Source organism: Ixodes scapularis, unplaced genomic scaffold (genome assembly GCF_016920785.2).
Source record: "Ixodes scapularis isolate PalLabHiFi unplaced genomic scaffold, ASM1692078v2 PGA_scaffold4__175_contigs__length_147842914, whole genome shotgun sequence".
Classification (NCBI taxonomy): Eukaryota; Metazoa; Arthropoda; class Arachnida; order Ixodida; family Ixodidae; genus Ixodes; species Ixodes scapularis.
Genome location: NW_024609879.1, coordinates 123,802,929 through 123,827,968, shown reverse-complemented (window position 1 = coordinate 123,827,968; position 25,040 = coordinate 123,802,929). Strand labels below are relative to the sequence as shown.

Genomic DNA, 25,040 nt, shown 5'->3' with positions numbered 1-25,040 from the left:
AAAATACTTCGTTGTGAAGGTTGGGGTTGTTCTTCAGTTTGAAGGTGGGGGACAGGAGAAGGAATAAAGGTTATTTTTTGTGTCTCTTTTAAGTGAATAATGTTCGGGATACAAGGGTGTGTCCAATATCTGGTGATTTGTGATCTTGTTGTAATTGGAGGTCTTGTTATTGAAGTTCAAAAATGGCTGTAGTCGGAATAAACTATATGGGTGTATGAGAATTCGTGGAACCAAAGAAAGTAGCTGAGTTTGAAACAACCCTCTTTCTTTGTCTTTTCCTACGACTAAAAGTTTTGCTTTTTGTGCCGCAGTTTCGAGCACTCAAAAAAGAATCAATGTCCACCAGCTCTCCTGCACCTGAAACTGTTAGCAAGCGAGGACCACACAAAATAATCCATAAGATTACTAGCCAAAAAGTTGAAGAGATCCTGCACTTCGTAAAGATATTGCTTTTGTACTTTCATACTTTCCCTGTTAGAAGTAAATTAAAAATCACCCCACTGGACGAAAAAAGAAACGCCGTTACTCTTTCCGTTCCAGTAAAAATTTAACGCGTTTCCGTTCCAGTTCCAGCAATGCAAAATGGAATTCGGCGGCGTCCCTTCGTTCCTCCTAAAAGAAACACGTTCCAAGAGCGCCGTTCCTTGGAACGCCGTTCCGTACAACACTGATTTTTAGCAGACGGCCACAGGAGGTAGGAATTGAAAGTTTTTGAATTTAAACTTCATTCGTGTATGTTAGTTCAGAGAACTTTGAATGTAATTAATGTACGTTTTTCAGCCAAACCTGTACAGCAGCTTGGCCTAATACTATCACAAACCAATTTCAAACAAACCTTCAAACAGTTTAGATCTCTTTGCTTCACGCTATAGAATAAGGATATTGATGAAAAAGCTCCCAATTTTATACCACACCGACCACCGTAGTCGGTACTATATTGTCTCAGCAAACACTAGCTGAGAGTGGGCACGGCAACCGTCCGAGCGACAAGTTATCTAACATGCCCCTTCTTTTCGTGATACAACAGATGATACTGCTGTGCACCGCATGTCCCGTTCCTGCGTTGGGGGCGGCGACCATCGTTCCAAGACTTGCAAGGCCAAACCAAGCGCAAACGTTGCTGCCGCACGTCAGCATCGGCGTATTGCACGGACATCAAGCAGCAACCATGACTCAAGGCCAGAAGGGTACAAGAGCACGGCCCGAAGCAGCTTTCGTCAGTGGGCACGGCAACCGTCCGAGCGACAAGTTATCTAACATGCCCCTTCTTTTCGTGATACAACAGGTTAGTGAAGGCGATTGCATGTGTTTCAAATCTGACAACCGATGTATTATTGTTCTGCCGTGCCCACGAGTGTTTTTTGCCTGTGCCTTGCAGTGTCGGGATAATTTATTCTTGCTTCTTTCTGGGGACGTCGAGTTAAATCCGGGCCCGGATACAACACTAGAAAAAAATGATTAATCAAGTTCTTGAAAATCAAAAGCAAATGAGTAGTGAAATTAAAGAAGTGAAGGAAAACCAGGTTACGTCCCAACAAAGGCAGGACGAAATGGCTGCAAAGATCACCCGCCTTGAAACGGCTCTAGACGCCCTCCAGAAGGGCAATCGAGATATTGTTCAGCTACGGGGAACAGTTCAAAAGTTAGAAGAACTAGTCCATATACAACAGACTAAAATAACAGATCTTGAAGATAGGGCTAGAAGAAACAACCTAATAGTGTTTGGTATTCCCGAAACTCGCAGCGAAACAAATGATGACTTGAAAACTAAGGTAATTAGTGACGTTTTTGAACAACAGCTAGGCGTGACTGTGAACACGGTCAGCGAATTCATAGACTTGGGGAAAAAAATGAAGGTAAATGTCGCCCTGTCATCATGAAACTGTATGATTACAATGAAAAAGTTCAAGTACTCCAGAATTGCAAGAAACTGAAAGGGTCAAAGATATCGGTGTCCAGTGATTATTCGCATGCTACTTTACACAAGAGACGGAATCTTTGGCAAAGTCCAAGTGAAGAAAGGTCCCGAAGATTACGTGTGAGGCTTGTACACGATAAGTTGCAGATCGGTGACGAGATGTTTATTTGGAATGATGCTGTTGGCTGTCGCGAAAAAGTCACGGATTCACGGGGTTCACGGTCGGAAAATAAATGACGATCAAAAATTGAGAAGGAAGAATGCCTCCGGCTTATTAATTTGAACGCGAGAAGCCTTGTTAATAAAGTGGACGAATTGGAGCACCTACTTTTAGTACATAATGCTCATATTGTTGTTGTAACTGAAACTTGGCTGCACGACCAGATAAATGATTCCGAGCTTCTTCCGCCATCCTACAAAATAATCAGGAAAGACAGAGGATCCCGTGGAGGTGGAGTTTCTATTATCTATAAGAATAACATAGCCTGCATCTTGATGGCCGACTGCGCTGATACTGAAAGCTTGTGGTGCAAAATGACGTTTTGTGGACATACCTATGTGATTGGTGGAGTATATAGAGCTCCTGATTCCCCAACTACGTTTCTGGAGGCTATTCATGATTACCTACAACAAAATGTGACCGATCACTCCAAGATGATAATTGCTGGTGATTTTAACCTACCCGGAGTTCAATGGGATGACTTAGAACCAGGACCAACTGAAACCAACAATGGCGAACTTTTATTGGACATCGCTTTTTGTAACGATCTCGTGCAGGTGGTTCAAGAACCTACTAGAATAACTGGGTCATCTAGTTCTATACTTTACTTAATTTTTGTCTCTGAACAATTAACAAATTATGAAGTACGCGTTGAAGACGGACTGTAAGATCACAAGATGGTATTGCTATCCTGCAAAGTCGCAACAACGTGCAGAACCACAAAGTGCTTAACCACGCAAGTGTATAACTTTAACAGAGCCGATGACGTCAGTATTCTCGACCATTTAGAATTACAACTTTCTTCTCTAGAGGGTGTGGAAGACTTAAATGAACTATGGAATCAATTTAAAAGCGTAGTTTTCTTCTGTCTGGATAGATTCGTTCCAAAAAGGGTTAAGCGCGTGTCAAGACGAAACCCGTGGGTTACCCGAGAAATAATTCAACTCAAACGTAAGATAGCCCGCAGCCGCAAGAAAAAAACTCGTAATACCACACTTATTCAAGAACAATCGCGTACCCTGAAATGTAAACTAAAGGACGCAAAGGAAAAGTATTTTTCAGAATCCATGCTTCAATTTATGAGGACGTCATCACAAAAATTTTGGCGTCATCTCGCGCCGTCACGGGTGGGTGTGGAATATGTCACCGATAATGACCGTAGCATTACTGATCCCGCCAGAATGGCAAACGTGTTTAATAACTTTTTTCAATCTGTTTTTGTAGATAGTGAAAACACACATAAAAGCGTTGAAGAGATAAGAAGCGCGCGGCTCTCGGCTATGCCAGATCTGATTATCTCTGAGCAGGGTATTTTTGCTTTACTACTAGAGATCGACACAAAAAAATCACCGGGACCAGACGAAATTCCCAACGCATTCTTAAAGCGTTACGCGGAGTAGGTGTCCAAGTACCTATTAGTTATTTTCAGTCAAACTTTAGAGCGCCATCAAGTAGCTTCGGACTGGCTGACAGCGAGAGTCGTACCAGTGCACAAATCGGGAGATAAGCATTCAGTTAAAAATTATAGGCCAATATCGCTGACGTGTGCTTGTTGAATGATACTTGAGCATATTGTGTCTAAGGAGCTGTATAGGTTTCTTCAAGATTCATATTTTTTTCTAACCAACATGGGTTTCGAAAGTCACTCTCAACTGTAACACAGCTAGCTGAAACTGTACACGACTTTGCCAAAGCTGTTAATAATAGAGGGCAAATTGATGCGATATGTTTGGATCTATCAAAGGCCTTTGATCGGGTGCCTCATTTTGAACTTATTCATAAATTACAAAACTTGGGGGTAAATGAAAACTTTGTTTTGTGGATTAAAGCCTACCTCACAAATCGAATACAGTATGTGCAAGTAAACAAAAAAAATTCAGCTATTGTAAGTGTACCCTCCGGCGTTCCCCAGGGGTCTGTATTGGGGCCCGTATTATTTTTGTGTTATATAAACGACATTACGAAAAAAGTAGGGCCTAATGTTACTGCTCGGTTGTTCGCAGATGGCTGCTTGTTGTATACAAATTTTTCTTGTCACCATAATCAGGTTTAGTTAAATTACTCTTTACAGCAAGTACAAGAATGGTGTAAGCAATGGAGAATGAAAATTAATCGTGACAAGACAGTCCTTTCTGTGATAACTAACAAAAAGAAAAACGTTCTACCATTTGTGTACGAATTTGATAACCAACCTTTGACTAAAGTTTCTCAATTTAAATATCTGGGCGTTACAATATCGTCTGATCTAAGCTGGAACGCACATATTGACAACATCTGATCCGCAGCCAAAAAAAAGCTCTGGTTCCTTAAGCGCACCCTTAAGTACGCTCCACCTGAAACAAAATTAACTTCATACAAAACGTTAATACGGCCAACTTTAGAATACGCTTCTGTTATCTGGGATCCTTTTAGAAGTTACCAAATAAGCAAATTAGAAAGGATGCAAAGAATGTCTGCTAGGTTTCTACTGTCGAAGTATCGAAGAACCGAATCAGTAAATAAAATGCTTAAACAGTTAAGTCTTCCCCTCCTTTCTGATCGCCGGAAAATAGCTCGTTTAAAATTCCTATTCCTCTTGAGAAATCAAATGTTTAACCTTAATACAAGTAACTATATAACGCCCCGTGTATCTAGTCATCTAAGAAGTACTCATCCATGTCAAATAAATTTAGAGAAACCAAATTATGATACCTATAAGTATTCTTTCTTTCCAAGAACTATATCAGAGTGGAATAATTTCCCTGAAGAAATAGTATTAAGTGATACCCTAGCTTCTTTTGAAACATGCATTTCTAAATTGTATAATCAATACTAACGAACCTTTTCCTCTGGCACTGGATAAATTAGATTATGTTTTTGATACTTAAATGGATTGGGACTTCCGTGACTCCATATATTATCTGCTCATGTGTTCTTGTTGTTTGTCTTTTTTATCAACCTTTGTACGATGTTGTTTTTGCGCGCTCAGCAGCGTACGCTCTTGTAAGTTTTAGCACTGGGAAGATATTATACGTAAAGATGTTTTTGTTGTGTATTCAGTGTGATTTACCAAAATAGTGTACTCTTGTCTTTCGTGAGTTGTAGTGTCCAAAAATGTGCCTTCATATGTACTACTTAGTGTTCTATATTGTATATCTGTTACACTCCTGTAACAGCCCCTACGGGCTAACAGTATAAATAAATAAAATTAAAAAAAAAAACTAGCAAATGCGTATACCTTGTTGGAGACGACGGTGGAAGACGTCGAGGTGGAGAGCACGTGACAAGCTGTCGGCCGAGGAGTCTCGAGCAGGCGCGTGTGAGAGCGTGCTGCGCGAGGCTGGGACCGGGCAGAAGCGATGGAGCCGGTCTGGCCCATGGCGATCCCCGGAGCGGTCTATACTCTGTTTCACCTTGTGTTGTACCGCAGGAAAGGCTACAAGCGCGAGCTCCTTGTTCTATGGAACACCTCGGCGGCACAAGCTCTTGTGCACCAAAGGCAGCTGCCAATACTATGAGCTTGCGCTTCTAGCCTTCGCTGCGATACAACATAAGGTGAAACGGAGTATACCAGCCCGGTTCGGACCAGGGCCAACAGGAACGGCGAGCCTTGGCCATACCGGCCTAGGCCATGACGATCCTGAAGTGGTTCCGAAAGAAGACTCGAGCTTTGATAGCCCGGAACAGCTAGCCTGCGCATCGCTCTGAATGACTGGCGACAACCAGGGTCGGCACGCCCGGACTGCCGGCTCTCGAGGACGGGCAACCGGGAAACGCAGTAAAACCATTCGCTGTTTTTTCTTTGTGTTGTGCCACTCCTTGAGAGACGAGCAAAGCAAACACCGATTGTGCGACAATTAATAGAGAGCGACCTCAAACACTAAAACAGAACAAAACTTAATCATTTTGAAATATTAAAAGTAATAGGGGATCAAGACGTTGTGGAACACTGAAATAATATAAAAAGCAAGAGAACAGAAATGAGATACTTGTAAAACGCTCACCAACCATACAACCCAATAGCCACCAAAGTGACGACATATTACAGACAAAATCGCAGACTGTAAACACGATCTGTTGTTTACGCATTGTAGGCAACAGATTGTAGACACAAAGTTTACTCAAATGTAGCTGATTTCATTTCATTTCATTTATTATACCCTTATAGTGCCCGGTAGGGGCTTTACATAAGGGGGGGGGGGGGGGCCAAAACAACAATACAGATACAAGTCAGCAAGAGTCAGGAATTTTTTTCTCCTCGTTAATTATTTTTGTCAATTGCCCTGGTGATACGAGATCTGCTTGTTCACGGCTATCTGAAATTGGCATTGCTGCGTCATATTTCAAGAAGCAGCAGAGGTTTGATCTTGCGAAATTGGTGTTTATATAATTGTGTTAATTTAAGAACAACCTTCTGACAAAATAATTCTAAAAGGCGGATGTGTGAGTCGATTTATAACACCTTAGACAAACTAAAGAGCAGAGATAGGGTCCTCGTGTAATTTTTAATCACATAACATTCGCCCGATTTAAGCCACAAAATGACCTCGGAGAGCTTTCAAGTAGAAGGTAACATTAATGGTTCAAGTGACAAGTTAAACATAAAAAACAGCACTGTGAAAAGTTGTTGATGAGACGCCTTTACGATACAGCCTTGGATTCCGCCTGCTCCTGAAAATAACTTTAGTTTCATGTTTCTAACTCACTCGAACATTGCGCATTTAACGACAGTCAAAATATTCATGCCGTTTATATTTTAGATTCGCGGTAAGCCATCATTTGTTTTAGAGCAAGCACTAAAATTACTCAAAAATATTTTGTACATTGCAATAAAGTATCCTCAATATGCCACACTGTGATAGTGTTAATAAGGGTCTCAGTTTTAGACGATCTTTCATTAACACTGCGGCTGTGGGCTCAATGATTTGTTAGGTATAATGGTAACAAGCTGTACCTACCTCGGTCGAACTATGATTTTGCCAGTACTCGACAGTGGCTAAGTTTTCGGTACAAAGTCGCCTTTCTAGTGCTCATGTAAAGAAAATATTCTATCTTCTACTTTTAACAGTGGCTTAGTTGCATTTAGATCATGAGGAATTGTAACTCGCACGACACATTTTTTTTGAACATGCGTAATGTTTTGCTTTCCTTAACAAAAGCAGAATGTTAGCTGGTAGATTAGTCAATTAACTTATCATCTAGGACGTCACGCCAGTAGTGGTCACGAAGATGCCGGTATGAGGAACAGAATTAGGGGAGAAGAAAAACCAACACATTGAAGAAGGAATGACATAGAAGAAAAATTTGAAATAGCGGCTTATTAACACGAATAACATCGACAACAAAAGTTACCAGACCAAAGTCAAGTAAGCTTCCACAGACATTTTATACTGTGCTACGTTTATCGAAACCTATAAGATTAACCAAAGTCAATTAGAAGAGGTTGCTTTAATTTGCGTTAGTATTGTGGAAAAAAAGCTATCAAACTTAAAAAGGTTGCAACTGAATACATAAAAGTTTTAAAATTTAACGGGCACGTTCTTTGTTCCAGGAAGTAGAAAAATTCATAAAAAACACTGCGATAAGACATCGGTGGTATGTCGTAACTATTTACTGGGTGGTTTAAGGAGCGGCCAGGCTCTTTAAATTAACCGCAAAATTCGGTTTCTTAACCTATCGCGTTTCGATTTTGTATAGCTTTGGCCACAGGTGGTGCATTTTTTTCTATAAAATTCGCAAAGACCGAGCTTACCCGAGGAAAAAGTAAAAAAAAAAAAAAAAAAAGGCTTAAATCATATTGAAATGCAGCGAAGCCACCGGCCTTCAAACCATAGGGCGCCCTGTGGTTTGAAGACAGGGCCCGGGGGCTTCGCTCCGTTTTCATAGGAGTTAAGCCTTTTTCTTTTTTTACTTTTTCCTCGGGTAAGCTCGCTCTTTGCGAATTTTATAGAAAAATGCACCACCTCTGGCCAATGCTGTACAAAATCGGAACGCGATAGGTTAAAGGGGCGGTGCAACGATATTCAATTGGAATGTTTTTAACTTTACACGAGGTAAGCAAATGAGAACCTAAAAATAGTTCATTTGTTAGGGCCAAGAATAGGTAGATGCTGCGTAGGAGTACTTTAGCAGGGTTGATATAAATAAATTGCCTACTCGGCCTACGTCGAACTGTCGAAATATTTCTCGAGTACTTATCTTTCTAATAGAACGGGCCGAGAGAATGCTATTGGTTTTTATAAATTATCTGCGTCATTGTACCATACTTTTTTATTCTGCGAAGTTCACTAAGAGTTGGGTTTCACGAAAACCAAACAGCGAGCAGTAAACTCGCTATTTTATCTATTCTGTCTGATTCAGCACATTGCTAACCAAGCTGCGTCTTCACATTAATTTTATTTTTGTTTATTTTTTGTTTATATATTTTTAGTTTATTTTTGGGTGAAAAACTTTTGTCGGCGGGTAAGACCATAGACGGTGGTAATCTTCCCTGTACATCAGTTGAATCGTTTTGCCACCGACCAAAAGAATTGACATCAATCGTGTTCGTAAGAAAAGAAAAAAAAAAAAACACTCACGCGTAATTTAGGTTTAAAGTAACCTCGTAGCCCTCCAATCGGCCCTGTACCAGTTTCATTGGTTGTGTGCTACTAGGAATACATTTGTATCCCAAAATTAAGCCAAAATTTAATAAAGCAGCAACACAGCCGCGTGCACGTTGGAATCGAAATCAACCAAATTGAAACAATCCGATGGCGGCGAGTGCGTCAGCGCCCTCTGTCCGCCGGTCGGGCAACTACCAGGAGGAAAAGGTCTGTAACGCAGATGGATTGTGAATGATCACTCTAACTTGCATTCGAGCTGTCTTATCACAACCGTGGTACGCCATATCCTGTGCAAGTACAACCCCGCTACGTGCTGGCAAGTAAACTTGACTAAGCAAATATGGAAGTTTTGTATTTAGCAGTTGAACACAATCTACCTGATGACAAAACGTAAAGGTGGTCAGTAAAAATGGTAAGACTGCTGGTTTATAAAGCTTTTACTAACGTTAATTTATTTAGCCATCCGGGCATCTGCTAGCAAGGGTCCAAAAAGTTTGCTTGATAAAACTTGCTGCGCTAAAAGCAGAAAATGTTTCGTCGCATGGTGGCCCTTAGGAGTATGAGTTGTTTGACTGTTAACGAACCTTCTAATAATAGTCACTTGGAACACGCACGGCTTCTAAAAACATGAAATACACATTCGACGGTGCAGCTTCAGGTCGCTGCGCAGGATTCGTTTTGGCTAGGTCCTCATTGCTCGGGGTGAGGTAGGTAATGAACCATTGATCTCTTCAAACACATAAAGGCCGGTTCAGACACTTGCGTTTGAGTGCGTTTGACTGCGTTGCGTCGAGAACCGAAAGCGAGTCACCGGCACATCTGTGCTTCGTATGAAGCGTGGACTCGTATTCAAGGAATCATAATGGCACGCGATATAAGCAGCAGGGATGTCCTGGTTTCTCGCTGCCGCAACCCAGTCAAACGCAGTCAAACGCAACTGTCTGAACCAGGCTTAAGGTAAAGTGCCTAGGGCCAACCTGTGCTTAGCACCGCCGTATAAACTTTCTAGGGGAACTGACCTTCACTTTGCAGAATAAAAAAGTATCCTATAATGATGCAGGTAATTTATAAAATCAAGCAGCATTCTCTAGACCCGTTTTATTAGAACGATAAGTACTCGAGAAATAATTCGGCACTTCGACGCAGGCCGAGTAGCCAATTTATTTAATTATCCACCCTGCTAAAGTACTTCTACGCAGCATTTACCCATTCTTTGTCCTAAGAAATTGACTATTTTTAGGTTCTCATTTGCTTACTCAGGATAGTATATTAGTGGCAGGCCCGTCACATTAAATCTGACTTTTGTCTAGAAAATTGGACCAATAAAATTAAAGGGCCCAGAAGAAGTACCTGAGAAAGTTTGGCTGACGTCTAACGCTAGGCGCCACATCATGGACCCATGTGAACAGATCTCTAAATGCATATAGACAGATGCGCTTCGTAAACTTCGTCATCGCCAGCCATTAAAAGTAAACCTCTATTCGCAAACGATAATCCTGGATTCGGGTAATTCTTATGCAAAAAGATTTTTTTTTTTTTTTTTTTTTTTTTTTTGGGGGGGGGGGGGTCGTCAAATATTCCGAATTCTAGGTACTGGCAAAAGGTAGAACAGCGTATGCGAAGATTTTGCATGTGAAAAAAAAAGGGTCATCACTAGTGCGCGTGCGCGAAAACACCCCCGCGTTTTGGACTGGCTAATAGAGACGGCGGCATTTCTTTGCGTAGACTATTCTGGAACTCGCCACTCTTGAGGTGTCTGTGGCAGTTTCTAACGCGGGAAGTCCCAACCTTTGTGTTAAAAAAAAACAAAAAAACAAGTTGATTGATCTGGTTACCAAAGGACAATCAATAAATCACTTGAAAGACTCCCGAAAGAGGACCAAGTACGATATACAATTGTGTTGTCGTTCCTTTCCCCTTAGTCTCGGGGTTTTGTCTAAAATGTTAAACCTTTCATATAGTTAGAGATCGTACTTTAAAGCGCGTCGGGTTATGACTGTTCATAACGTGACATTTCTTTCCTTACGGAAGGTTTTCTACCTACCATTATTTTGCAACAGCGGACGCGGTTTAGTAAAAATGCTAAGCTAATGGCAGGAAATACCATTCATGTAAAAGGCTTTATTAAACGAATAAGGTCAGAACCTTTCCCTCATAAAACGTTGATGGCATTCAAAGCTGTATTAAAAATTAAATATATTGCATTCTGAACAATATAAATGATGTATGCTTTGAATATTTTACAAAACTTTTATAGATCCCTAGAACTGTCCTCCAGCAAAAACAAACTGAGGCTGCACACAGCTATCAACCTCCAGTGCCTCTCTCTAATGTAAAGTTGAAAAAAATAATGTTACTCTAAGAGGCGAAGGCAAATCATCACAAAAGGAGTTCAATGAACGTCGCCTTAAAGCGATGCGAAGGATGCAAAAAAAAAAATATTTATATTTAAGAAGGGGCTTCTTGGCACCGTCAAGAAGGCAGCGTGCTCGCTCATGGTGCAAGAGAGAACAGCGTTTCAGGACTTTAGCAATGACAGTAAATCCCGTACAGGTCCTCAAACACAAGTTTATGTTCAACACCACTGGGTGGGCTACTCAATAAGCACAAATTACGGGCAGACTTTATTAATTAATGTCTAGTTTCTTTGGTTTTGTTTTTGGCAGGTTTTATTAAGCGTTTTCAGCACCCTGTAACACTCTTGAGGTTTCTGCAGATATTTATGCATTGTAGTAGCGTTTTCGACGCGAGGCCTGGGATTAAAACGAGTGCTTTAGCGTGGTGCTAAATAATGCAGGTTCGATTTAGTCGTGAGTTATGACTTTTACAGGCTGACTCATGATTCTCTGCGGAGGCGGCATTATCAGAGCGTGTCCGCTATCATTACGCAGCTCGCAACGTTGAAGTTAATAAACAAAACGTCCAGTTTGCACATAATTGACCCCATAAGTGAAGATGTCCCAACCTGGCGATGTGCTCCATGACCGTTGCTAGGGCCGTTGTTATAGGCAAATGCCTGGGAGCTCAACGTTAGGTTACAATTTGGCTGACAAGAAATAGTACTTTTTTGTAGCATTTTGTCTTCTCAATATCTAATCATTATTACTTTTGTATTGTCACAGTGCCATAAAGTGCTGACAAATGCCCGTAATAAAGTATAACAAGTTGTTTTTTTTTCTGTTTTTTTTTTTTTTTTTTTTTGCTAACGCACTCTTTGATGACATCCCGGGATCAGTGGTCCTTTCTGAGGGAGTACGCGACGGGGTTAAATTTGTTTGACGCACCCATCAAAAATATTTCACTGTTTTTAAATGTTTGTCAAAGTTTTCTAATTGGGCTGACGTACCCTTTAAAACTTCCTAAAAAGTGTAAGAGACCCGTCATAAATTTTCGAGAGGCCTGCGGAGCCTGTCCAAATCCTTTCTGTGAAACCACGTACAGCACCCATCAAAACTGTTGAAATGGTATGTGGAAGAAATCACGTGATCCTTCAGGATAAATGCGTCGGGAAAGCCGCTTAGCCGTTTTGTATCGTGCGGTCGTGAAGAGTTTTGGAAACTGAGGAGACGTCCCCCCGTCCCCTCCTCTCGTGGCTCCTGTTTACGCGGCCCCAACAAAAAGGAGAAGGGCTTAAGAAATAGGGAACAGAGCGCAAAAGAGACGAGGACAACGAGAGTAGAGCACAGGACAAGCGCTGTCTTGTCCTGTGCGAATGCGGGAGAGGGGCACCCACGATACAAGCCGCTTTGGAAAGGAGGGCGTTCGTCCCCACTTCAGCTTTCCCAGTTTCCGCCCTTTCCCCCTTGCTAGAGTTCTTCCTCGCCAACTCTTTGCTCACGAGGGAGAAATGGTACGTGGGGAAAATGGGAGGGGTAGATTTGCTGTTTTCTCGTAGATAAAATAGTTTTATTTAGTTGAAATACAGCCTGTGTCTGAAGCTGGTCGCTTTGTTTTTTCTCAGTCAATGATGGCGAACTGAATGCACATCAACTAGAGGACGCTCAGCGTCGGCTTCCCGTCCCGTGCGTTAGCCCTATCTTTTAGAGCAGCTGGGAGTGGGGATCGAGAAGGCCTCTGAGTGCCCTGTTTCCTGCGCCTCTTCGTCCGTCCGGCTACCGAAGCATCCAAAGAGAGAAAAAGAGGCCGGAGACTACACCGTGACAGTGCTTAGAATTTCTCAACGGCGGCCGATGTTGGTTGCTCGTTCGTGGTTTTCGCTACACGTGCTACTGACCGTGTGTATGCGTCTGTTAGGTGCATCTCCTCGGATTTATAGGTTGGGCAACCGTACATCTCAGAAATTTACTCAGAGACATGATAAGAACCGCGAAAGATATTTTTTTGCTACAAAGAACTGGGTTATGCCTATTTCGTCTGATATCGCTTTTGTCGACAGCGGCTTGCGCCCGGGTTTGGGCAAACGCTGGTTCTTATTGTCTTTTTGAGTTACAACATGCATATAAAACTCGGTTTCTAAAATAAATTTGCAACGACGTTTTAAACCTCATTTTTGGCCTATGGTTCAGAGTCATTAGGCGTGGCGTTGAAGGTAGGGGGGGTCTGAGAGGCTGAAGGGTCTGACCAGTTAAAGGGGTTCGAAGGTTTGAAGAACTGAGAGGTTAGATGGGCAGAAAAGGTTTGAAGCGCTAAGGGGTCCCATAGCACATAAGGGCTGAAGTGTCATTTTCAATATGGTCCCATACGTTCTTTCAAAAGGAGGCGAGTGTCAGATGAATCGGTGCTCTTCTCTTTTAAAATGACCCAATGAAGTGGAAAGGCCCGTCACTTATACCAGGCGACAAAGCCAGGGCTCCTAAAATTTAATGTCACTCATTTGAACTTCAATGCATCCCTGTTTTATGGCCAGTGGAGGAGCGTCGTCTGTACATCTACATAAAGAATTTTACAGTGGTGATGAGTACACTTGCTTTGCAGGGGATTCAATATAATAGTGCTCAGATGGGAAAACTGACAAAGTGTGCAATGCGGATGCAATATTATAATTCAACAGTCATTCACCGAAGAGGTCAATATGAGCAGAATTTTGATCTCTTCTCAATAAAGTTAGCATAGAAGAGAAAGTCCCAGCGATCTTCTTCATGCACTGCTCGACCAGCAGGCAGTCCATTAGTAGGATATGGGCCATTTACTAAAAGTATGATCAACGGGCCATCTGAGCTTTACGTACGGCGCGCGCGTCGACTGGAAGCATAATACAAATAAAACAATAGCTTTTCTTTTCGTTCATCACTCGCTTCATATCACTTGTTTCTGGTTCCTCCGAAGATGACTGAACAGATTCTGGAGATGCGCCATGTCGCCCCCACTAGAGGTCTGTGTTTGTCTTTTGCCCCCTTGTTCCCCTTCTCCAGGGATTTTTATCAAAAAGAAAAATGTTTTTATCATTATTATTATCAGAAGCACATGTCAGATAAGATAATGCACTTAATTCCAAGGTGCAAGGGAGCTGTAAAAGAATAACGATAATAATCCTTGGGGAGAAACAAAAGAGGAACACAATTCTCCAAACACAAACAGGTGGCTGGTGCGCAAGTGGAAAAGTTCGCCTGGTCCTGGTATCGAACCAGGGACCTCTTCATTTCCAGCGGAGCGTTCTATCAACTGAGCTAACAAGGGGTTAGACGTCAGTAGAGCAAACGTGTTTAATCAGCTGCCACGAGTCTAACACCAAAAAAGGTGAAGGGCCTGCATTCTAAGGTTATAATGATAATGCAATTAATGCTAAGGTGCAAGCGAGCTGAACAAGTATGGCGAAAATATTTCCTGGAGAAGTGTAACAAGGGGAAAAGAGGACAGAAACAAATCTCCAAACATAACTAGGTGACTGATGCGCGACCGAAAAAAGCTACCTGGTTCATTGGAGCGGGGAAAAAAGTGCCGTTTGACTTGGCTTTGCGCGGCTTCAAATTTGGGAGCCATCAATCAGACTTTGACCTCACATGGAAAAAGGAGTTTAAGTGCCATTTGGCACGGCTTCAAAGCTGATGACGTAGGCTCGCTCCATCGGACAGGTAATGCTTTGACATTAAAATGAAAAATCGATCAGCGACTCTACTGAAAATTCGGCGACTTGTGGTGACCGAAAGAATAGACATCGCAGGATTTCGTGTGTGAGGCACTTCTTTAGGTAATCTTCGGATTACATCTGCTTTTTCGAAGGTCGCAGGTCTGATCGCCTAAAAAATGGTCGCTTTGGGTCTCCAGAGAGCACCACAATTCTTAAGGTCGTGCACTGTAGTGCGACTACAAGTAGTGCCACAAACATACCCTCACTTGTAAAAAGGAGTGTAATGGGGTACACCCATAGAGGGCGTAAGTGCTTGTCACATATACTAGACCTTTTGGGGAATATTTGTACACCCCAAAAATAGGAGTACGGAGCACGTTTACACCCGTTGGTGTGGTTGCACATGTACACCTTTTTCTGCACAAATCTCGCTCGTAGGGGACACACGTGCACCCCATTTTGTGTTGTACAGCTACACCTCTTTCTACACCCAGTGAAATGAAAGGGAACACAGATGCACTTCATCCGAAGGTGTGCCATCGCACCGCTTCATAAACCCGCCTCACTCAAAGCCTAAAGGGAACACAGATGCACCCTGCTCAACAGTGTACCATTTCTCCCCTTTCTACACCTACTTCCCTCAAAGGGAACACAGGAGCACCCCGTTCAAAGGTGCAGTGTTACACCTCTTTCTACACCCACTGAATTCAAAGACAACACAGATGAACCTGATTCAAAGGTGCACCGTCACACAACTTTATGCACCCGCTTCATAACTAACTTCATGAAACTATTTAAGACATCAAGGAAACCCTGAAAAAATGTATGCACCCCGGTGATTGAAAAAAGGCAGTTAAACGTACACAAGGGATTGTTTTCAAATCTGGTAGAAGTTTATTAGACAGCCTATTCCGTAAGCTAGTACAAACTTGCAAGCAATCCGTGACATGTGAAGAGGTACAAAGAAGCTGTTACACAACTGAGAAGATTACTAAGCAAACAAGAACCGGGGTGAATCTTAGGTAGTGTCTATTCTCCCAGCAGCCGGCAGAATTATTTCCCAGAAATTTCACCGGCAGTCGCCACTCATTCGCGGTACGATCACTTCATCGAACGACTTTTTATCGACACGCGATGGCTCATAGACAGCTCAGATTAGCTTTCTTATATTAGCTTCTCTTTTTTTTCTTTTAATGAGTCACCCCTCTACCCCATGATCATGCTCCTGCCGTTACCCGCGCCCAGACAGCGGAGTCATGGGATAAAAAAGCCTCCAGTTGATTGGTCCGGCGACTAGCGCAGCTTCTTCCGCGCTTTTAGCTTAGGGACAAAAAGAAATAGAGAGGAGTACGAAAATAGCAGCTCCTTCAAGGCCAAAGGGGTGGTGCCCTCGCAAAGGCATATTTTCAGGTGCATTCCAACAATAAACACAACAAGAGGATTTCTCACTTATATCCTCTTGAAAGTTCGATCCAAAGTTCATTGTGCAGAGGATGCTATCCGTGGTCTTGGCCTCAGGCAAGCGCCGTGCTCTCACTTAATTCTAGCTTGGAGACTGTAGTCACATGATCCTACCCGGAGACCAAATTGGCCTTAAACAAGCAGAGCGTCTACTCCACTGTCAATACAGGGTGAACAGGACAACTCTATACTTCCTAAGAAACTGCACAACCAAAAAGTGACCCCCAAGGGGGAATCCAAGCACAAGATAATCGGGGCGCATGGCTAGCGTGGCGGTCTGTTAACCGGGGTGCGCTGATACACCTAGAGGCTTTTAAGGGAGAGGAGGATGCTTATTGTCGGTGTTCAAGTACGCTGGCTGGGTAACGGAGCGTGCATCTTCCAGGAAAAGGGTGCATGTGCGCCTGATGCACCCGACTACACTCTTTTTTTCTTAGAGTGCTCTCATTGCTGTCATTTGTACACGAATTTATTTATTATAACCAATCAGATTTGTCAAAAGAATATGTTTTAACTGCGCATATGCGTATTTCATGACGTCAAAGCTACTTATAGCAACTAGTCATGTCGTCAGAAATATTGTTACTATGTTATCTAGAGTCAACAATAGGCACGAGAGGTATTCTATGCGTCAAGCTTTTGCATACTCCCGGAAGGAAAACATTATTTGTCAAAGTACTATATTTCAGTATTCATTGCGTTATTTTATTATTTGTTTTCAAAATACTGCTAACCCCTGACAAGGGCTGTGAAAGGTCTGGGGTACAGGTTCCTATTAAAAACACAAAAAAGGTTTAAAAAAAAAGAACACAAATTATGAAGCTGACAAGAAATTCAGAATTATAGACAATTGAATAGACTATATTTTAACCAATCTATACTTTAGTAGCAACAAAGTTTACCCGAAAACAAAAACGCTTGATAGCATTACCTGTGACTAGAAAGAGAGACACAGCATACGTAAAAGCCTATATTTTATATATTTTAAATATCCTCTTTTGCTCAATTAGTTAAATAGATTTTTTGGGGATGCACCATCGGAAAAAAAATGCGCTAGGTGTTTTAAGTAAGTGTTGTTTTTAACAGAAGTGCCAATTTCTTGGAAGATATTCGAAGAAAGTGGCACTTTTGTTAAAAACAACACTTACTTAAAACACCTAGCGCATTTTTCTTTCCGTATGGTGCATCGTTGTCAAATATCTGCCCCCCCCCCCCCATCACAGACACACACAAACGAAAGCGTTCGATCCAAACCCAGTGAAATGTTTGATATGTATAAGAATTTGTTTGACCCAATGAACGCATATAACCAAATAGGGTAATACGAAAGCATATTAGAACATTACAAGAACGTATGAGGATAATCTAATGTTACATAAGAAGTTCTAAGAAACTTGTCAGTTTTTTTATATCGTCTTATATACTCGTGTATGATTTTCATATCTTTTGTTATAATCTTATTTGATCATATGCGTTTATTGGACCAAGAAAATTCTTATAGTATTACCTCGTTAACTCGAAGTCATAAAAACAGTGAAAGCATTCGAGATAAGCGATATTTCGGGATAAACAATGTACCGAAATGTTTACCTCTGATAGCACGATGTGCTGAATGAAACTTCTTACAATCGCGGCAAAAGCACAGGTTCTATTAAAGAAAGGAAAAATAGAACAAGTGTGGGCTGTGCCATGTTCACAGTCAATCGAGTTACGCGCCAACGTGAGAGAATTCACAACCAATGACCGAACTGAACACTTGACCCTTGCACGTATGGCGCACCAAGACGATCGAAACACTCGAGAAAAAAATATGGCAGACAAGCAACAAAGAGCGGCAACACTTTCGAAACAAACGAGACACTTCCGACATCTCAGCAAAACAGAATACTGAGCAGGCGACGACCAGACGGGAAGGGAAGGGAAACGGAAGGACCCAGAAGCAAAGAAGAGAAAACAAAACACAAAGTGGAACAAAACGCTCGAGGGAGAGGGGGCACCGAACGCCAGGCATCCAGGCTTGCCATTGGCTCGTCCAAGTGGAGTAGTGTAGAAACAATTAAGACAACTAACGTTTCGCACATTTTTTTAGTCAGTTCTTGTTGTTTATTGTGGTTTTTTTGTGATTTTAGTTGACGCGATTTCGAGATATCCGAAGTCCATCCTGAAAACCTTTCGAGATAAGCAAGGACAAAATGCATTGTGCCTATGGGAGCTCATTCCATGTCAAGAAAAGTTTACGAGTTACCCACTGTTTTGAGATAGCCGTGTTCGGGTTAACGAGGTATTACTGTACATAAAAGATTTTTCAATAGGTAACCACAGCTACAGAAGTCTGGGGCTCATGTGTCAACCATGCTGTGCTACGCGAACCGCCACCGAAGTTATAGGTATATGGATTTATTGCGTTCCCTGCGAACAGCCCGTTGTCACCCAGAGGCCGATCTTCTTGGTGCGTGGCTCGGTCGCCGTAAGAGTCATAGTTGGGAGAAGAACAGTTTAAGCCCATACATTCAAATCGAAACCATCATAACATTACAACTAGTTTCCGCATCACTTTTTCTATGGCATTGCGGTAACGGTGAGTTTATCCCGTACAGAGGTCTCGATTAACCATGCACGGACAGTCATGCAGTACATTGGCGATCCTGGAACCTTAGGTTGAGTTGATCTTGAGAGTCAACGAGTTACTTGTTTGCACCAGAATCACGCCGAATGTTATTACAGAACCAATCATCTGAAAAACAGAAAAGTAGATGTTGTCGGCCATATACAAAAGATATATCTTGACTCGACGTGCGTTTATAAACAAGTCAAACTATAAAAAACCTGAACTGTTTTCCTGGAAGCAACATTGGTCGTTTTTTTTTCTTTGACATTCTCGAGAAATTGCTGTTTCAAGGCTTGGACAAATCTGCACCCATGCACTCTTTCTTGAGAAAATACTCTTCGACCTATTTATCCAACTACAAACTCATCTTCAGCCCTCAAAGGAATGCTATGAGCTTGGACGAAACTAATTAAAGAAATAGAAAACACGGAGTTTGAAAACGTTTAGGAAACTTATAATTACATTCAATTAATGCCAATGATCTGCGCCTCCTTCTTTTATTTTCCTCGTTTGCTGCTAGGACTTAGCTTTTAGTAGACTGATATAAACGAGGACAACCACCAACAATTCGCAGGCTGACGCATGTTTCAAAACTTGTAGTTCGCTTACTGACAGCAGCACAGACTTCTTGAGCACGAAGAAGCCTCCACCGTCGAAGAACATCCCTTCAGGATCAACGCTTTCATGCAGGTGACGTAGCTGAAAAAACACAAAAACATTGCATAAGCTGACATGTTTTCATCTTGAAATGCTACACGTGGTCGCTTGATGCACATACCTGCTGGAGGTAGGTGTCCGGCGCTCCGAATGTAGGAACCATCAGGATTGCGCTCTTAAGTTTGCGAACCTGTGGGACAAGAGGGCCAGTGGGTCTTTAAAGTAGTAAGATATTTGTCGGTATGTTGGCTCACCTCGTCCACTAATGCTTGTCCGGTGTAAGCCAAGTCAATAAAGCACAGCGTTGAATAGACAGAATAACCCGCGCCAATCCAAAGTTCTTTTTTTATTCCGTCGTGAAATACCGCGTCCACTATTACGCAGTCAATAATGACGGTGCCTGCACAAGCGACAATAAGCGTCCCTGCCCAAATGTTATTCAATGTCTCCTTGAGCTTCCTAATTTTGTTGATGCGGAGTCGCATTGCTTCGATCTGAAGAGGGGATTGTGGTTGGAATTGAGAGTTCTTCCATCTGCCTGCCTTTTGAAACAATTCCACTTGAACTTGAATATATTCTATCAGGACATTTGTGCAGTTTTTCAAGAAGTAGTACGCCATAGAATCATAAAGTATAAAACCGGTTCCTGTGAAGAAACCAAATATCCCCACTGGAACGGACCACTGGGTTGGCACGGTCTGCATGAGTTCCACCATTACGAACCATTCCGCTAAGCTAAAGTACATAACCAATCCCATAAATGCCGCAAGTGCACGCACTGCATTCCATCGATCTGCGGCTGAGTGCAGCAAGCTGTACGATCGAGGCGAAAAGCCAGTGTTTGTTTCGAATGCCTCCGCTTTTCTGAAGAAAGCGAGCAGTTTATCCGGTTTCGTGAACATGACTGCGAGGTTGGTCGTTAACTTGACCACCGCGACGCTGAGGACTACAAGCAGCAGGGACCTGGAGAGAGCGTCCGAAATATTCTGGATTACGTACGCGAAGCGTATGCTGAACAATATCTCGATGAAGATATAGACAGCGAACCAACTAAACGAGTAGAAGGTGTAAGGAGTCTTCCAGGTGACCTTAGCGTTTTTCAGCGACTTTCCATGAAAGTTGTTGATGAAGAAGCAGCCGTGCAGTCGACCGAGAATTGCATAAAGGGCACAACGTTGCACCATCGTAGAGCTCATTCTGCCTCATCAGCCGAGGGCCGGAGGATTCGTTACCTGCAAGGAGATATAAAACACTCTTTTGCCACCTGCATTTCGCGTGCCCTTTCTCTTTTGCACTCGTGGGTGCGCCCATGAGTGTCCTCTATTGCAGGTTGAGAAACGACGACAAACTCCTTCCGCAAAGACATCCCCTGTTTCTAGTTTCGCAAAGCAAACTCTGGAGACGAGGCAAGAAAGAACTCTCCTCCTGTCCAGCGTTCGTTCTGTCAAAGTGAAAGAGTGGAGTGCTTTGTGGTAGAAGCTTGTGCTACACTTTTAAATTCCAACGCGAAAAGCATGCAGAACCCGGATGGCGGCTGAGGTGTCAGATTGAACGTTGGGCCTAACGGGATCTGGAACAGGGTGTGGGCGCGGTGGCCCATCTTGGGCGCTGAAGCCCATCCCCAGGTTGTTGAGAAGAGCCCACGCGTGCTGGAAGACGACGTCTAGTACTTAAGACCTCACCCCAGTTGTTATTTCTGTTTAACGCTCCGGCCCCACGGTGGCCATCCTTAAAATAAATCAAAAAATGGATGCTTTAACCTAACCCTACTAACGTATTCCCTGTGTTCTTCAAACTGAGAACTTTCTTTAATGGGAAAGCATTAACTACCTAATGGAGCGAACCGGCGTTATCAGCTTTTGAAGTCGCGTCAATCGGCACCTAAACGCCCCTGTCCCAATATGCGAAGCCTGTCGCCCGTGGTCTGATGGAAAGGCTCCTATTAGCTGGCTCGCGTCATAGTTTCAAGGAACGAGGCTCCCATTAGTTCTCGCGCGGCGTAGTTCCGGGGAACGCCACCAGAGAAGCGCTCTTCGTAACGGCGCAACGGCCCGGCCGCCAGTAAGAGGGAGCGGCTGGCCGCCGAGTCAGCAGAGCCCGCACGGGCAGACTCCGGAGTGGTTGCACGGCCGAGCTCAGCGCGGCGCGGCCACTTCACGAGAGCGCGCGCTTGGCCGTCGGCCGCAACCTTGGCATTAGCGAAACGTGGCCGTCCACGGCAGTACGCCTCACACAAGCTAAAAGAGCGGAAGAACGACATTCATGTTTTCGCATTCACAACTCATAAGAGATGCTTAAATGTCACCGGAAGTTTTGTTTTTCCGTGACCAGCATGCTTTTCGGCGAAGCCTCTCAACTACTACGCAACTGATAGATACGACACATGACACTACGAAGGTACTTAACCGACAGGGCCAAGTTGGGGTTACATTCATTGATTACTCGAAAACGTCGACCGGGTGTCTCATCCTAAACTTTTGTTGAACTTGCGCGCATTCTAAATAACCCAAAGATCATCTCTTGGCTTGAGGATTACTTATATTCTCGTCGCTTCTTCTTCTCGCTGGGTGGAGCTTTTTCTGATCCAGCAGGTGTTTTGTCAGATGTCCCCCAAGGGGCATCTGTCTTGGGACCACTTTCATTTCTCATCTTAAGTTATTAATGACGTTGACACGTGTGTTGGCTTTGATATGCGTTTTTTATGCCGAGGACATCATTTTGTTCAGCGAAGTGCAAAACGTTAAGAATCAGCGATTATTTAACCGCGCTCTGGAAAGGCTGCCTGAGTGGTGCACGACTCGGCGATTGCCCCTCAATGTTGGAAAGTGCGTGCAAATGGCATTCTCAAGAAAACTTTCGCAGCTCAGTTTCTCCTATCATATTATTAACACCCCTTTACGAAGTGTCTCTACGTACAAATATTTAGGTGTGATCTTTTCGGCTGATTTAAAGTGGAATATACATGTTGACTTTGTTGTTCGTAAAGTCTGCGGTAAATTTTGGTACTTGTAGCGCAACCTAAAGCGCTTCTCGTTTGATATAAAACTCACTGGATGCAAAACCCTCGTTAGGCCTGTCCTTGAATATGCCTCTCAGGTTTGGTACCCTTGTATAGTATTAAAGATTGACAAATGAGAACAAAGCGCAACGATTCGCCTTACGTTTCATACGCAATCAGTATTCATATGAAACGAACCTGCTACGCCACTCTATGGGAAGGCTCAGATTGAGTTTTTATCTATTCGGCGTCGCGGAGAAAGGCTCAAATACTTGTACTCCTTGCTAAGAGGTGATTTTAAAATGCATAAAAGGGTGTAGGGTTAACATGGCGAAAGTGTTTACGTCTTAGGTACGGAAAAGCATGTCGTATGGTCTCAGTTCATACATTTATCATTGTAATTCTAAGAAATTTCTTTTCAGAAGTATTGAGGAGCAAAATAATCTTACTCAAGAGCATGCTCATTCGCCATCAGCTGACATATTTTTAAGTGTACTGGAGTGTTGTTCGTGAAAAGTTCTTGCCTTGGCGACCTTATTTTACTATTTTGTTTTTTATTGTGTCACTTTCAAGCGTATTCTCTTGTTGAGCTTCTAGCACGTACTTCGTTTACGTATAAGTTCTTGCGCATTAACTAGTTTGTAACCCCTACTGCCACAACCTCCAAAATAAGGTTTGCAGTATGTATAAATAAATAAAGAAATAAAAAAATAAAAAGCTGTTATAGTCGCAGGTTTATTATTTAATTAGGCGTGAAGGAGTAAATATTGCCACGTCTTTCTGATTATTTCTCGTAGAATAATAATATTGAGACGGTTGTAATTAAACGCCGCAACTTTAGCGGTATACCAAAAACGCAAACAGAAACTTTTTTTTTCTTTTCTTAAACTGTTATTAAAATATTGTGGTTTCTTAGTACCAAATACTTTTTCTTTCCAAACATCTACTTTGGTATAAGACTTTTAGAACAGCTCTCGTCCACGTCTTTAGTATAATAAGTATTTAGTGTAAAATACCAACATCCTCTTTCTTAAACTTAGAAAAGAAAAATAAGAAGCCCCCCTCTCGTGGCAATATTCACTCCTTAATTACCTAAGTGAATATTGAACTATGACTAAAAACGCTCGCCCTAGAATCCCTCAAAAGAAGGGGTACTTTGCCGTTAATCCATTTTTATATTTATTTTAATAACTATGAAACCGTTCTGAGCCATTCAAGATGACCGCGTGGTGTCGGGACCTTACAGGGATACTTGAACGAAATTTGAAATAAACCCGTCGTGTTCACAAATAGGCTGAATATGATTCACCATATCCGTAAATGTCAATCGCGCGTTTGTATTTTGAGCAGTGTTGCGGAATAGGCACCCCCATTCCATTCCAATTCCATTCCGGGGAATTAGTGTTTTCGATAATTCAATTCCTTTCAATTTCTAGGAATGGAGACACTGAGCCCATTCCCACTCCTGGAATGGCTGAATCGTTCCATTCCATTCCTTCAATTCCTAAACGTAAAAATTGGCACTTGACAGCTACATTTTGTTGCCGGCATAAGCAGCATAAAGCTGACATTATCAAATGCAAAGACAATTGCCAAAAACAAAAATGCTAAATTCCTCAAAAAAGCACCGATTTTTACTAAGCGGACCGCTGGTGGCAGAAAGTGTTTATTTAAAATGTACTGCAAACATCGAGAAAGCCCCTTAATATGTCGATGCTTGTTTAAAACACCATCTCGCGACCACGTGGCTCGTAACAAACAGCAAAACTTAAATACACTAATTTTTTTGGCAAATTTTTTGGCATTTGTCTTTTAGGACATACACGTACGGCCAGCGTGTTTGTTTGATAAGAGCATAAAAATATCCAGTTTGTGCGTGGCGCAGAAATAAGCTATATTACTGTATTCTTTAAATACATGCACAGCAACACGACTAGTACACTGCTGGAAGCGACACCATGCACAGCGGCAAGAACACATCCTCTGACAAAATGCAACCTCTGCGGCGCAGCACGAGGGACCGTATAGACCATGTCACAAAACCTGTTTTAAAACGCATAAGTTCACGCTTGCTTTACGAACCTCGATATTTCTTTTCATATTTATTTCAATTTTTTGGCTGGTTCGTCTGCCCTTTTCCACCCTTCGCATACTCATTATCGTGTTTCCTCTTCAAATGGAGAATAAAGTTCGATGATATACGCCGACTGCACTGTGTATAGTTTCGTTGCACAACTTTCAGCGTGCAGCATGTTTATTTTCTTCGCGACTAATGTAGAAAAATGTCGTCTACGATGCCATGACTCGATTTGTATTTATCTTGTCTTCTCGTCCGAATTGTGATGTTCCTCCTCGCGCTGATCGAGTGGCGGGTTCAGCCAGCAGACGGTACCAACCGATTCATTCTTCTACCTCGGTGTCGGTTGTTCGCGTTGTGGCGACGGGTCGGGAAGTCAGCGTTGACAAAGCTCTTCACATCAAGATACAATTAACGGGGTAATACCGCACCGTCCGAATTGACATTCCCCGCGTTTCCTCAACAACATCGTCCAACTGACTTCTCACC

General features: G+C 42.6%; 1 pseudogene; it reads left to right on the top strand.

Annotated features, from left to right (window-relative positions):
* The first annotated feature begins 1,000 nt into the window (after positions 1-1,000).
* Positions 1,001-19,232, top strand: LOC120836162 (annotated as a pseudogene).
* The last annotated feature ends 5,808 nt before the right edge of the window (positions 19,233-25,040 follow it).